Source organism: Chelonoidis abingdonii, chromosome 2 (genome assembly GCF_003597395.2).
Source record: "Chelonoidis abingdonii isolate Lonesome George chromosome 2, CheloAbing_2.0, whole genome shotgun sequence".
Classification (NCBI taxonomy): Eukaryota; Metazoa; Chordata; order Testudines; family Testudinidae; genus Chelonoidis; species Chelonoidis abingdonii.
The window spans coordinates 66,777,504-66,791,814 of NC_133770.1; positions in this window are offsets into that span (position 1 = coordinate 66,777,504).

Genomic DNA, 14,311 nt, shown 5'->3' on the forward strand with positions numbered 1-14,311 from the left:
GTAATTTATTCCATATGTTTTGCCATTGTACGAGTTTTGCCTAAATTTCAGAGAATAAAGTAGACAAAAATAAATTATCTTTTATTATTTTCTGTCCTTTGCATCTCTCCCCCGAATTCGAGATACTCTTGTCCTTCCACAGACTTCCTTCCTGCAATATCCTTTCTCTGGCTGACACTGCGCTTATGATCAGCCTATGACAGAAGTGGCTTATTTTCAATAATTATTTTTGGCAAGAATTGTGACCCAGGCTCATTTGTGCTTTGCTGATTTCATGAATTATCCTTAGTTTACTAATTTTTAAATATTCCCCTGATAGGCAACATGATGCAAAACAGATCCAGGCCTTCAGTGAAACATATCTGGGTTCAGAGCCACTTCAACCCATTTTCTGAGGATTCCACAGCTTTGTGCATCACGGAAGATGGACTTTGGCTGATAAGGGGTTCTCAGCATATAGGTTGTGACCTCATGGGGATCTCAAACACGTTTTAGTGGAGTAACCACCCTCCCTCTTGCCTTTTTGGTTTAAAAAAAAAAGTTTCTAATCCTTATAATTGTAGAAAGATGCTCCAAAATGTGAAATCAGTGTAAACTAATGCCATAATGCCTACCTAAGGCTGCAGTCAGCATGAAATAATCAATCTAGGAAGTGTGAATATCCCCTTTCATCTCAGTCAAGGCCCTGTGGCTTCTGCAACCCTGGAATTTGCTATTTTCCAATGTGTCATGGCATTCAGCATTTTTCCATAGAATTTTGCCATTTTTCTGCAGCCAGGTACCTATATCTTTGTTTTTCAATAGAGCAGGAGTTAGGCCCTGCTTGTAACTGCCTCTTGTTTTCCAGCTTACTCCTTAAGATAAAGTTAATTGGAGTGTAGTACATGCTTCCAACACTGTTTCATTGAGGCTGGCAGCAGGGTGGCTGTGATCACTGTATTTTTTCCCTGTATGCATTCAGTGCTTGCATTCTGTTTTTCTCCTCTGCTGGATTCAAACTAAAGCAGCTTGTCAGCTACCTTGATATTTTAAAAGAGCTCCTGTAGAAGTTGGCAAAGGATTCTGAGGAGTGTGTACAGCCACTGAAAGGAAGGACCAAACCACATCCATCTTTACAGAAGAAACCCACAAAAGCTTATGGGTTTACAAATTCAGAAAATTGTTTTAATAAATGACAGTACTGTAACCTGGAAAGCTCCCTGTACCTTAGATGTGGTATCACTGCATATAGCAAAAGCTAACAACCCTCATATACTTGAGGAAACATTGATTGCACCCATTGCCTTTGCCTCTGATATAAATAATGCTCTATTAGGTCTGCTGCTGCCCGTGAGGTATAATTGTTCCACTCCAGCATTGCAATCAGATGACAAATTCATGATATCACTTCAGATGGTTGAGAATAGCCATGTAAAAGTATGCAGAAGAGTTGATACTTCATATTACAATTGGTTGAAACTCTAGATGTCATCTTCTGCCTAATATTTTTCCAGTCTAGTTGAGAACCATCCATACAGGATGACTTTGTATTTCGTTGGCCCCTGATAGGCATCCTACAGAAAAAAAAAATTCCTGAAGTTTTGCAAAATGAGTTTGTGCAGCTGGGTTGTATTGGCATAACTGTATTGGTATTTGTACTGATAGTCCCTGAACCTGACAAGGAAACAGCATGGCCTCGCGAACAGAATCCAATCCATTGCATCCCAAGCCATTTGGACACACTATTCAGTGGGTGCTTTGGTGGCAAAGAGGATGCTAATGGAACTGAAAGGTACTTGATGAAACTGCATAAAAGCTGCAAAGTTGGTTACTTTGCTAAAGGTTAGCCCACTTGGGCTTATCTTCTATGTTTGAACAGAGCCTAGCACAATGGGGTTCTGGTCCATGAATATGTCTCCTAGGTGTCATGCTAGTACTAATTAATAATAATACATACATCTGCTATTTTATGTGAAGAAGTGGGTGCTCAACATCACCAGCGTCTCTTCCACACCAAAGTTTATCGACTTTCATGTGGCAATGGTTTAATTGCTTGTTTGAACTCACAGAAAATGCAAGGTCTTTTCTTGGTGAATGTGGCTCTGCCCTTACTGAATACGATCTGATCAGTATTGGTTTGCTCTGAATTCTTCTGTCAATAGACATGATATGAATTCTCAGCTTCAGGATCACAAATCCCAAAAGGATCCCTAACAGGAGTCAGAGGGTTATTGTAGGAATATAAGCCCACATAAGGGCTGAGTGAACTATGGTTTTAAATTGGGTTTGGATTTTTAGTGTCAGTGATAGGTCCAAAGCATATGATTAAAAATAATGAAATCATAAGAAAGAAAAGTTGTTTGTGGTAAACTTGTAGTGATTCTGGAATTAACAGTGTTATTTAAGATTTGGGCTAAACAATAGAAATAAAAAAAATGTTAATAAGTGATTTGAAATATTTAGTCGGGTAGTCAGGGGGAAAAGCTTGAAGACAGCAGAGTGTAGCCCTAAACTGCTTCAGCTGACTTTATCTAAGGTCTAATACCCAGCAATGACATCACATGTTTGCTACGGTTTATAAAAAGGCAAAATTTTACAGTTTTTTTTTCCTTCAAGCTTTTCTCTACCCGTTTGGAGTTATGCTATGATTGGAGGGCATCTCTTGGGCCCAAATCTGTAGTATGTATTTTAACCAGTGCTTATAACTATATGTTTGCTAGGGTTTAGAGTATAGACATATATATGCTTGTTTTTGCAGTTTGAATGTAACCAACACCAGGTGGCCTTTGAACTAATAAAAGAATGGTTGTGTGGAAACTGAATCATGGTAAACCTTAATAAACTTATTAGGGAAATTATTTCCAACTGTTATGACCACTCTTCCCTTCCCATATTGCTAAAAGAGATGGGGACTCCAGGAAGGCCCAGGTTAGAAAAAGGGTGAGATCTATATCTTAAATCACTTACTACAGGCTACATTTTGATAAATGACTGAGGCATTTGGGCTGGTTCTATATTCACTATTGTTTTTGCCTTTCCAAATAAGTGCATATTTCATCATTACTTACTTATGCCAAAACATTTCTGAAAAAGAATTGGCATTTATATGATCAAAAATATAACATAGTATGCTTGTGTTCAATAACTGTAACTGTTGTTCAGTGAACGTTGAGTAACATGTGTGAATCTGAATACTTCCTGAACCATCCAACATCACTTAGCACATGTACAAAGCTCTTCCATCCCTGTTGATCATGCTGCTTGCTGAAATGGCTAGCTTGTTGTGTTTCTATAACTAAAGTTGTTTAAGAGACTAGGCTGTTGGCCTATTACTCAAACCCCAACCTGGGGGACCGGTGGACTACTTTTCATCTGATTCTTATCATTTGACTTGTATGGAGTAGGTGGCCCTACCAGGAGTTAAAACTCCTACTGACATAACTCTTGGGATTATTGGAACACTCAACCTTTCCCACCACATCAAGGTGCAGTCTACAGGGAAAGGGGTATCATATGGGAACATATTTCCCTTTGATTTTTATTTTTACCTGTACATCCATTTGTTTGGGCAGGTAGTATGTTTCTGCCTGATTCAAAAAATCATTTCCCACCATGTCAGCAGGATTAAGTGTTCTATATGTCAACACCAAGCTCAAGTATGGCCCCTTTTTAAATAAACTTCACACAAGAATGCTCGCATGAGAGTTCCATTGCAATGCTGCCTTGAAAAAGTTTTCTGGCTTGGTTGATTCAAGGAGAAGGATGAAGTCCCAGTGGTTAGTTTCAGCACAGATAAAACACTTATAGATGTCAGTGGGCATTTTGTCTTGCTAAGTACTACACAATCAAGCCAAAGATAAACTTACCAGTAATCACATAGAGCCCTATCATGCTCATTTTACTCTTCCAAGTAATTCCACTGAAGTATGGGGTTAATTGTGTAATTAAAAGGTGCAAGATTCAGCCCATGATGGGTCCAACTGCTCCTGCTTTTATCTAGGCCTTTGCTCTTTGCCACCTTCAAAGTGACCCACCAATGAAAGAAAAACTGTGCTTATGTCCTTCTTTCATGATGTATAAAGTTAGCTTGAAAATAATTTTTTTTAAGTAGGTGAATGGGTGGGAGAAGGTTCTGTTTGATGCCTGCCTCGACCCCCAAATCAGAAATTCAGTATCTCGTGAAACTTTTCTTTTAGCCTCTATATTAAATATCTAATGAATATTGTGGAGTAATGAGGAGATTTTCAACATCCTTGTGGTTTGTGAACCCACAGCACATCAGCAGATTCTCCAGAAAATACAAGGAAGATTATCCTTAACATCCTCATACTTCAAAAGGTAAAATGAAGCATGAAGAAAATGTAAGCCACCTTTAATACAATTTTAAAGTGTTATTGTAATTTTTAAATCTTTCTCACCTGTGATGCACCAGAACATTTCAATTTTGTGTTAAAATGTATTTTGGAAACAAAGTAATTACACTAGTAACAAAATTCCTAAGCGAAAAGCTGTTGTCACCCTCCTAATTATGTATTCTTTTTTGCTAATCTTTTCTGTTTTCCACAGTACAGAAGGGCAATCCCCTTTTAAAGTTGCCAAAGCCTCATCCCCAAATTGCATAAGAAGCAGTAGGCATATATATATGCATGGGGCGGGGGAAGGGGTTTCCAGAATTACAAAATAATTCCTGTGTAATGCTATATCTTTCTGTTTTCAGGGGGAAAGGGAGGTCACTTTGGTTTGGTTTAAAGTGGATGGTGTCAAATTCAAGGGCAAATAAACATTAAGCTTCTCCTCTGATTTCTGATGATTTTTCATCTCTGTATGCTCAATACTAGCATGTTTCATTTCTGCGTTTTCTGATCTTTTTTATTTGCTGCTCTAGTGCAATTGCTGTAAGCAGCAACAAATCAGGAAACCATCATAATATTCAAATGAAGTAGCCACTTTTTCTGTCTGAGTTCAACATTGTTACTGGGAAACATATAAATGAAAGTCTACTTCAAACCCCCCTAAATAGGATTCTGATCAAAGTGAGACAGATGTACATGTTTGTTTTGTGCAGTGCAGTCCTCTTTACTTTACAACAGGAATATAATCAGTTACCTTCTTTTAAGGGTACGTAGATGTATAAAATACCATGCAGAGTAAGAGGCATTCATTGTCTCCAGCAGAAATTGTATTCATTTCTGTTTTATTGAAATGCTATATAGATAAACTTCATTTCAGAGGGTTCAGTTTAAACTGTGAATTATTACTGTGTAAAATAGGGAACCATGGAAAATTCTTGATGCAGATACAGTTTATTTATAAAGTGTCTTCTGGGATGTCACGTGGTTTACAGTGAGTCTACTCAATTAATAAAATAGCTTTTCTCAGCAAATATTTCTAGTGTAATGTCCATAAACTATAGTGTACTCAAGGGTGCTAAAAGTATTCAGAGTTATTCATGGCAATATACTAACAAGAGAGAAAACAGTTGCCAAAACCAACATCATGTCACCTTTTTGTATCTTTTCAATTTAATTAAAAGCTCTGAATACAGAGTACCTTTCATCTGTCTTGTAAAGAAAAATGCAAATACTTAAATAACCCATGATAGACAGGTTTTCTAGTTTCTCTTATATATGCTATTATATACATATACATTCCATGTATATGCCCCCCAGCACTGTAGCATGTGAGCATCTCACAATCCTGAATGTTTTTATCCTCAGAACACCCCTGTAAGATAGGAAATACTATTATCTCCATTTTACAGATTGAGAACTGATGCCCAGAGAGTCTAAGTGTTTTGCCAAGGTCACGTAGGAAGTGTGTAGCAGGGCAAAAAATTGAACCTAGGTCTTCCATGTCCTGGACTAGTGCCCAAAGCCTAAGGACCATCCTTCTTCCCCAGTTTTATTATCTTTGTTGACAGCTTCCTTTTGCATGGCGTGACATACCTGGGTACAATCTAGGCTAATGAGCAGCTCTGCCATCCTTGCCCTGCAGTCTTGGGTGCCTTATGATGCCTTGCTGAAGGAGTTCCCACCTGAGCCACTCACAAACACCCTTCCAGCATGCAAGCTCCACCCTGAATGTTTAAGTGTAACTGCAGCCTAGTAGTCACACTTAGGTCATGTCTACACTGGCAAGATACTGTGCAGTAAAGCAGCTTTCTGCGGTGTAACTCCCGAGGTATACACACTGCCAAGTCACTTAGTGCGCAGAAACTCTTCAGTTGCAGCATTGCAAAAAAACCACCTCAACAAGAGTTGTAAGCCTTACAGCGCAGAGGGTCCAGCGCTGTATTGGCAATGTAAAAAACATTACAGAGCAGAATGCAATCATTGGCCTCCGGAAGCGTCCCATAATCTCTCAAGTGGCCGTTCTGCTCATTGTTTTGAACTCAGCTGGCCTGGAGACATGCGCCCCTCCCCTTTCAAAGCTCTGTTTCTGACAGCCCTTACATACTGATCTGCTCCAGGACACAAAGCAAACTATTAATATGGAATGCTCATGCTGTTGAACACAGAGGCATGTGTGTGTGTGAGAGAGAGAGAGATTGCTGTGCAGAGAGCTGGGAAGGGAGGTGGGGGCTGATGTCGGGGTTTACCCCTCCCCTTGCCTTAGGACTTGTTGCTTCCTGCCACTGTCTGAACTTACAAGACAGCATACTGACACACTCTGTCCCCCCAAACTGTAAAAACACTGTCTCTCTCTCCCCTCCATACACACACACACTCCCCATCACACTCTCTTGCCCCCCCGCCCCCACTTCAGTTGAAAACTAGCTGGCAATGTAGTATGAGGCCCATGGAATAATGGGATTGGAAAACTTGCATCATGTGATGCTGTGCCTGCCCTATGAGGCATTGCAAATCCTTCCCAAAACACCCTGCGACCTGTTGCACAGTGGGATAGCTACCAAAATGCACTGCTATCTTTGCCATTGCAAGAGCTGCTAATGTGGATGTGCTTCACCGGCACAAGGATCACAATATGGACACGCAACAGTGGTTTAATTCCAGAGCTTTAATAAAAGTGGTATAACTTGTTGTGCAGAAACTTGCCAGTGTAGACATACCCTTAGGTTACACTCTGGCTCTCACCAGCTTGGGTTATACCCCACCACACACCCTGTCTTAGATTTTCCCCCAGAAATGTTTGTCCTGTACTGCCCAGCCCTCACGTGGACAATACAAGTGAATATAAAGTCTGCTATTTCTTTAACAGAAATAATATTCACACAACTTGCCACCCCAAATAGAGTTTCTCAAACACTTCAATTTAAACACAATATGGATTAGATAAAATAATCAAACAAGTTTATTAACCATAAAGAGAAATTTTAAGTAAGTACAAATAATGAGGCATAAAAGTCAGAAATGGTTAGAAGAAAAATAAAGATAAAACACAACTTATGCTTAACTTAAACTGTGTTAAATTCAAAGCAAAGTTTTCTCACCACATGCTTTCATTCATCTTATTGATTAAACTTCCTAGGTCAGGACCCCTTCTCCCAGAATCCAACAAACGCATCTGTTGTTGCTTCAGGTTCAGTGAATGTGATGGGCTGGGTGACCATATGTCCCAATTTTATAGGGACAGTCCCAATTTTTGGGTCTTTTTCTTATATAGATTCCTTTTACCCCCCACTGCCTGTCCTGATTTTTCACATTTGCTGTCTGGTCACCCTAGCTAGGAGACAGAGAGGAGATGCCTTGCGGTGTTTGTCCCTATTTTTTTAATACTTTCAGTCCCCCTTTTGAAACACATTTTCAGCAGAGTACCAGGAGACACAAAGTTTATAGGGAGGATGGTTCCCTGCTGCTTTTTTCTCATCTGTTAGAGCTTCTTTTGTTTCCCTTCCTGCTTGATGACTCTGTTTACTGCTTAAATGCAAATTAAGCAGAGCACACATTCCTCTGTTTGAGATAGACCTGTTTGCCAACCCCAGTTTGGAACATGTGTTAATAACACCATACAGTGCAATCTTATAACTTTACATACAATGTTGCCACACATATTTTATCAGGACAATAATGACCAGCAAATTATGAGTTTTCAGATGATACCTTACAAGGCATACTTTGTATGAAGATTATAACAATAGTGTGTAAGGTGTGACTAGAGGAGTGCATTCTGTCACAGGTGGCAAGGAGTATCCAAAGCAATCATCTATTTACTCCATCAGACATCACTGCCTTTGGACCCTTCAATACAATAACCCTTGTTCCTAAAGAGGGCTGCATATGTTTCACATCAGAGCCTGTCAGTGTTATTCTGAGCACCAGCCATTAAAGGTTGCAGATGAGAGAAATCTGGTGCTCCTTCCTCTGTGAGGTAGAGTATGTGAGGACTCTTTTGAGTTCTTAAGCCTTACTTTGTGAATTTTAGTACCAACTTGTATCCCCACAGGCCAACACAATACACTGCTGCTAGATTGCCTGGATAGACTTTATTACCACTTCTGTGGCTTCTGTATTTTTAAATGTGAATTTGATGCCAACAAAATATGCCTGATACCCTGGATTCTTCTATGTAGCCATAAAGCAGGTTCCGTTCAAGCATCGTCTGTACAGGTTTCCCCACATTGCCCTAATGGTGGACCTCAACCATTACCTGGAGAAACCACCTATGGGATTAAGAAGACAGCTCAGGCTCCTTACCCAGCAGTCTTCGGCCTTCCTGAGGAGACTGCTAACAAGGTAGCCATCTCTGACTCCTATCGCTTCTCCTGCATAAAACTCATCTGCAACATATAAACCTGAGGTTGGAAATACTGTTTTCCTCCTTGCCAGTAACCTTTGAACACCAAAGGGCTATATGAATTGGAGGGTCTGAAATGCAATGTTGAGACTTCATAACCAAGTATCTGAAAGCATACTTATCCATTTCATATATTTCTGCTCAAAAGTTTATCATTGCAATTATTGCTAATGAAAGTATTGTGTAGTGCCAAACTGATGAGTCAGAGGGCTGATTCTTTTTTTCTTCAAGTTTTCCAGTACCTCCTAAGTGGAGCTACTCAGGAACTTTTTGATGAAAACTTTTGTCAGAAAATGCCAATTGATTGAAATAAATTGCTCTAGGATGGATTTTCTGGAGAGAGACAGACAAACAGACACCACAACCACCACCTTATCCCATAATAGCTAATACTCCAGTGGTTAGAGTACTCACATGGGCCATGGAGACCCAACTTGAAGTCCTTGCTCTGCCTGATTCAGCTCAGGAATTTGAATCTGTTAATCCTGTGTCCCACAGATGAGTGCCCTCTCTACCATATTATTGGTTATTCTGGGGTCAGTTGTTCTGTTAATGAAAAAGCAAGATAAAGATCTTGGTTTTGTTCTGCACTGGAAGAAAAACAAATTCCAAAACCTCAGAATGTTTTGACACTGTAGTTCTCATTTTCTGGCCAACCCTGCTACTAAATATAATAATTAATTAATGCAAATGAAACTCCAGTATCATAAAACCAGATCCTGCTCTAATTAAAGAGAAAGGCAAAACTGTCATTGACTTCTGTAGGAGTAGGTTCAGGCCCATAACTTCCTTGTATTGTACATTAAATGTCAATCAGAAATACCCTCTTTTTTCCACTAAAATGATATATGTTGTGTGACAAGTAGTGGCATGGGGATTAGTCTGATGGTCATAATTAGAGTTTTTAATAGCAGGTTAAGTATTTTTAATACCCAATTCTAAATTTCTGTCACACAATGCTATTCAGGATTTTTACACATGGCATAGTTGAACTTGGAGGCAGATGAATGTACACTATATTTCAAATTCCTCAGTTTTGCTGATCTAGCATCTTCTGAGGCACTACACCATGTGGTGAACAAACACACTATAAGCAAAGATGTTTTCCACTGAGAGTTGACACTTATTTAAAACATTTAACATTTTCCTGTTTCCTGCTGGTAGAAATAATGTAAATTTCAATTTGATTTGAAGAATTGTGCAATTATTGTAATAGATATCATTTAATTATCTTTGTGGAGTTTAGGTGCAGCACCAACTCCATGTACTAGCTAATGGCAAATCCATTAACTGATTAACGGAGTTATATAAAGAAAGTTTATTATCCATACATTTGTTTGATATGGCATTAAATCAAAATATATTTGAAGAGATATTCATTTTGGATTTAAAATACCGTACAGAAAAGTTATTGTTCCAGATAGTAATGAAATATCTGAAAGACTAGTAAGTACTTTAAAACTAGGAAATACTATAAAAGCATAAAAACAATATAAAAATAACCCAAGGCACTACTAATTGAGTATGATACAGTGCTTCCAGTAAATTCATGGCAGCTATGAGCAACAGAAAAACAGAGCTCCCTACCCTGAAAGACTGCCAGTTTACCATAGGATATTGATCCAAACAGTTTGAACATCTTCCGGATATAAGATTACCAAAAGTCAGTCCCTCCAGGGGCTTCTTTCCTCTCCGATAGCCACAGGCAGCTCCATCCAAAAGTCATCACTTTTCCTAATTTATTAAGATTTAGAAATTATTCTACAGCTGATGTGTTTCTTTTCTTGACATTAGTTTAAGGCATGTAGTTTGGTCAGATGGGACTAAATAATCCAACAGTCTTAAACTATGCAATGGTATCTTGGAAATATCTACATTTTGCAATTATTCCATTGCTTTCAAAAATATGTCAGAATATTGTTTATTTGCACCATATAAATATCACAGCATATGAGTTTATTATCACATTCTTGTTCTGGTGGGGCTCTGCTCTGCCTACAAAAATAGACAAATATTTGAGTACTGTGTGGCTACAAGTGAACTACTTGATGGTTTCCCAGACTATTTGGTAGGTGTGTTTGCTGACCAGCAATAATATTTCACACTGATGTATGATGTCTTTGATCCAAGGATCTCAGAGGATTCACAAGCATTAAGTAATTAAGCCTCACAATATTGTGGGAACTATGTATTAGTATCATCCTTTCTCAGAAGGGTGAACTGTAGCACAGAGACATTTATGTGGCATCTGCATGGTAAACCAGCAAATTAGTGACAGTGCTGGAAACAGAATTTGATAGGAGAGATAAATCCACTTGTTTTTTGGGATCAAGAACTCCTCTGTGTGCTTGCATATAGGGACCTGGAACACAATCCAAATAAAGCTTGCAGCTTAGTGAGTGATTAGCTTTAAATGGTGATGGGTAGCCTTTGGAGGAGGGGAATAAAAATGGTGTCAAATTGGGCACTCAGTTCTGGATTTCCTTAATCTAGAAACAAAGTTAAGGGGGCAAGGGAACAATCGTCTTTCACCATCAAGGGAACATCTCAGCCCCAGGGTACAAACCTGATGTTATCTATGGGATGAGTACACATTTACTGGGGAGAACTGGTGGTCCTGCTGGTACAATGATCTGTGTCAGAGTGGTCTCAGGTGCCTAGTAAGAATACAGTCTAGGAACTGGTATAGGTTTTGGGGAAGCAGGGGGACGGGACATTGTGCAGGTGTTTTAATTTTTACTTGGCCTATATAATGTGCCTGTTGCCATGTTATCTAAACAATGTATGATGTGTGGAGAGACTGGATAGCATGCAGTCTGCAAGAAACAGTCATCCATTTCCTACATCTATAAATTGTGTTTATTCTCTTTAATTTTAAGAAAGTTGCTACCTCCTTCTCTTACCACCACTGTCTGTCCTGATTCTAATGTGCCCACGGCAATGAAGATATTGTTTCTGTTCTAATCAGTATACCAAGAAAATGTGTTAACATGTGTTTGCTGCGGCCCAGTATCTATCGGAGGATTATCCTATGAAATTGTCAGTATATGTCATGATAATTAAATTTGTAACCTGCAACCTGTCAAGTGAGAAGAAGCTTACTTCAGCAATTGTATTCCCTTTCACTTCACAGATGGGGCTTAATAAAGTGAACTACTTTAAAAAGTAGTGAGGTAATAACAGGCTTGGCATTTCGGTAGAGTGAAAAGGAGATTCAATTTCAAGAACTTACTGAGACTAAGCTTTCTTCAAAAGTAGAGCTGATCAGACTCCTTTTTCCTTAAAAATAATAATAATCAAAGGGCCACATTCAGCACTGATGTAAATAGGGGTGTAAGTGGTAGCATAATTTGCAATGAGAGCATCTTTTCCTCCCATCCTCAGCACCTCCAGGTGCCTTCCCCTACAAAACCCTTAGAGAATATTCCCTGGTTGGCACTTTTGGAGTGACTTTCATTGGATCAGGTGGGCAAATGCAATGCCGCTGAACTGGGGCAACCTACACAACAGATGCACTGAACCTGGAACCTTGTCACTAATAGAAAATATGATTAAGTATGTGGTAACATGCCTCACTTCAAGAATATTTAAGGAGAAAAATAAAAAATTGAGACATAAGCGGTAGCTCTAGGTTAACAGTGAAGCTTGGCTTTGGTAGAAGCAGGTCTTGCATACACTTAATCAAGTGTTGAATATGGTTTAGCTCAATCTAACCTGGTCAGCTAACCATGTTCTAGTTCAGTTCCAAAGGGAGAGCCAATTTGAATTTAAATTAAATACTGTAGGAGGGTAAACAATGGCAAATAATAGAGGGAAATGTTGTTTTTTCCTCATAGTTTATATCACTTTGTGGAATATGGCTAGGAAGGTCAAAATCTAGTTAACTAGGTCCAGAACAATACAGTATGCATCTAATCTCGGAGAGTTGATGAGGCCAGTTTTCTGGCTGCTTGGTACCACTGGAGCGTTGCAATGCAGCTAGCATGAACCCAAGGATCAGGCCCATAATTTTGGTAATGGAAGAATTTCTATAGGTTCAAATTAAGTTTCTGAAGTTGACAATTCTCTTTCCACTTTCCCCCCTTTCTTCTGCCTCACATATTATACACCAATATCTCTTTATCAGTCTAAATTTAAATAGAAGCTTCCTTCCTCTTTTGGCCTTCTGGACCCTACATAAAACAGAAAATTCTGATTTTTACCTGGGAAAATTATTGTCTTGGAAATCATCCTGTCAAATAAGACTGTTGCTTTAAATATACAGAAATATTTAGATATGCCATTACAAGATATCTTAAGATATATAAGGTGGACATTGCTGGTGTACATATGTTCATTTACTTCTGTGGCGGAGCTCTGACTTGATCCCGTGGGTTCTACGCTTCTAGGCGGTTTATGCTAGCTTCAATGGCTCATTGTGATCCTCCACATAGCCCTTCTCTCTCTAGAGCCAGGGTTACAGTCTACTGAGCCCTTTTCATCATAGGCCAGCAAGGAGGTTGGTGAGAGAACTCCCACAGTCACTGTTTAGCCTCCTGTCCTGACAGGGGCCTGACTTCCCCTCCCAGGAGATGTACCTGTAGTGGTGGGTTGGGGGGAACCCGGGCCCGCCCTCTACTCCGGGTTCCGGCCCAGGGACCCTAATGGTAACAGCTGTTGGCAGCCAACCTTTCACTGCCAGAGTTGCTACATTTCCCTGGGCCATTTCCCCAGAGATCTCCTGCTTCTTCCTTCTTCACCCTTCTCTTAGGGCTCCCTTAACGATGGTTTGAGGGCCTTAATTAGAGTCAGGTGGTCACATTAACTTAATGGCCTCACCTGACTCTTTGCAGGTTAATTAGAGTCAGGTGTTCTCATTAGCCTGGAGCAGCCCCTGCTCTGGTCAGTCAGGGAACAGAAAACTGTTAATCCAGTGGCCAGTATATCTGCCTTCTGCTAGTCTGCTGTACCCAACTGGCCTGGGTCTATCACACTTCCTTCACTTTTCTCTTTGCTGACCAAAGAAAACCACAAATGGTGCTATCATTATAGATTTATGAGGGAAGTATATGACCCCCTCTGACAGATTTAAGAATGCATGTATGCAAGCTAAATGCTCTCTTCTAAATGTGGTTCTGTTGCTCAGACCCAAATGATATTACTGAGTCATTTCCCTCCCCCTTTCCCCAACAGCAGCAGTGTTTCATAGATAAAAATTTTATGAGAAAATAGGACATGTATTAAAATCTCAAATGGAATTTAAAACTTCAGCTTTATGGGACAGTCTTAACCTCTCATAAATTCAGTTAGGTCAAAGGGTCTGATTTTCAGAGGTGCTTCTCCTTGATTTGAGTGGGAGCTATAGGTACTCTGCACCTCTGAAAATCAAGCACATCATTTTGGTGCTAAAATATAAATATAAGTACTCAGCTACAGGCATCCACATTTGAAAATTTTGCCTGAATTCACTTTGTAATTTTTTTCAGGATTTGTATTACCTACCTGGATGGTAATTTATTATTTAAAATATACACCTAAAGTGATTTGTTCCATTGATAAAAACTACATGACATCATTCTTTCCATGTTTAGTCCTTTTT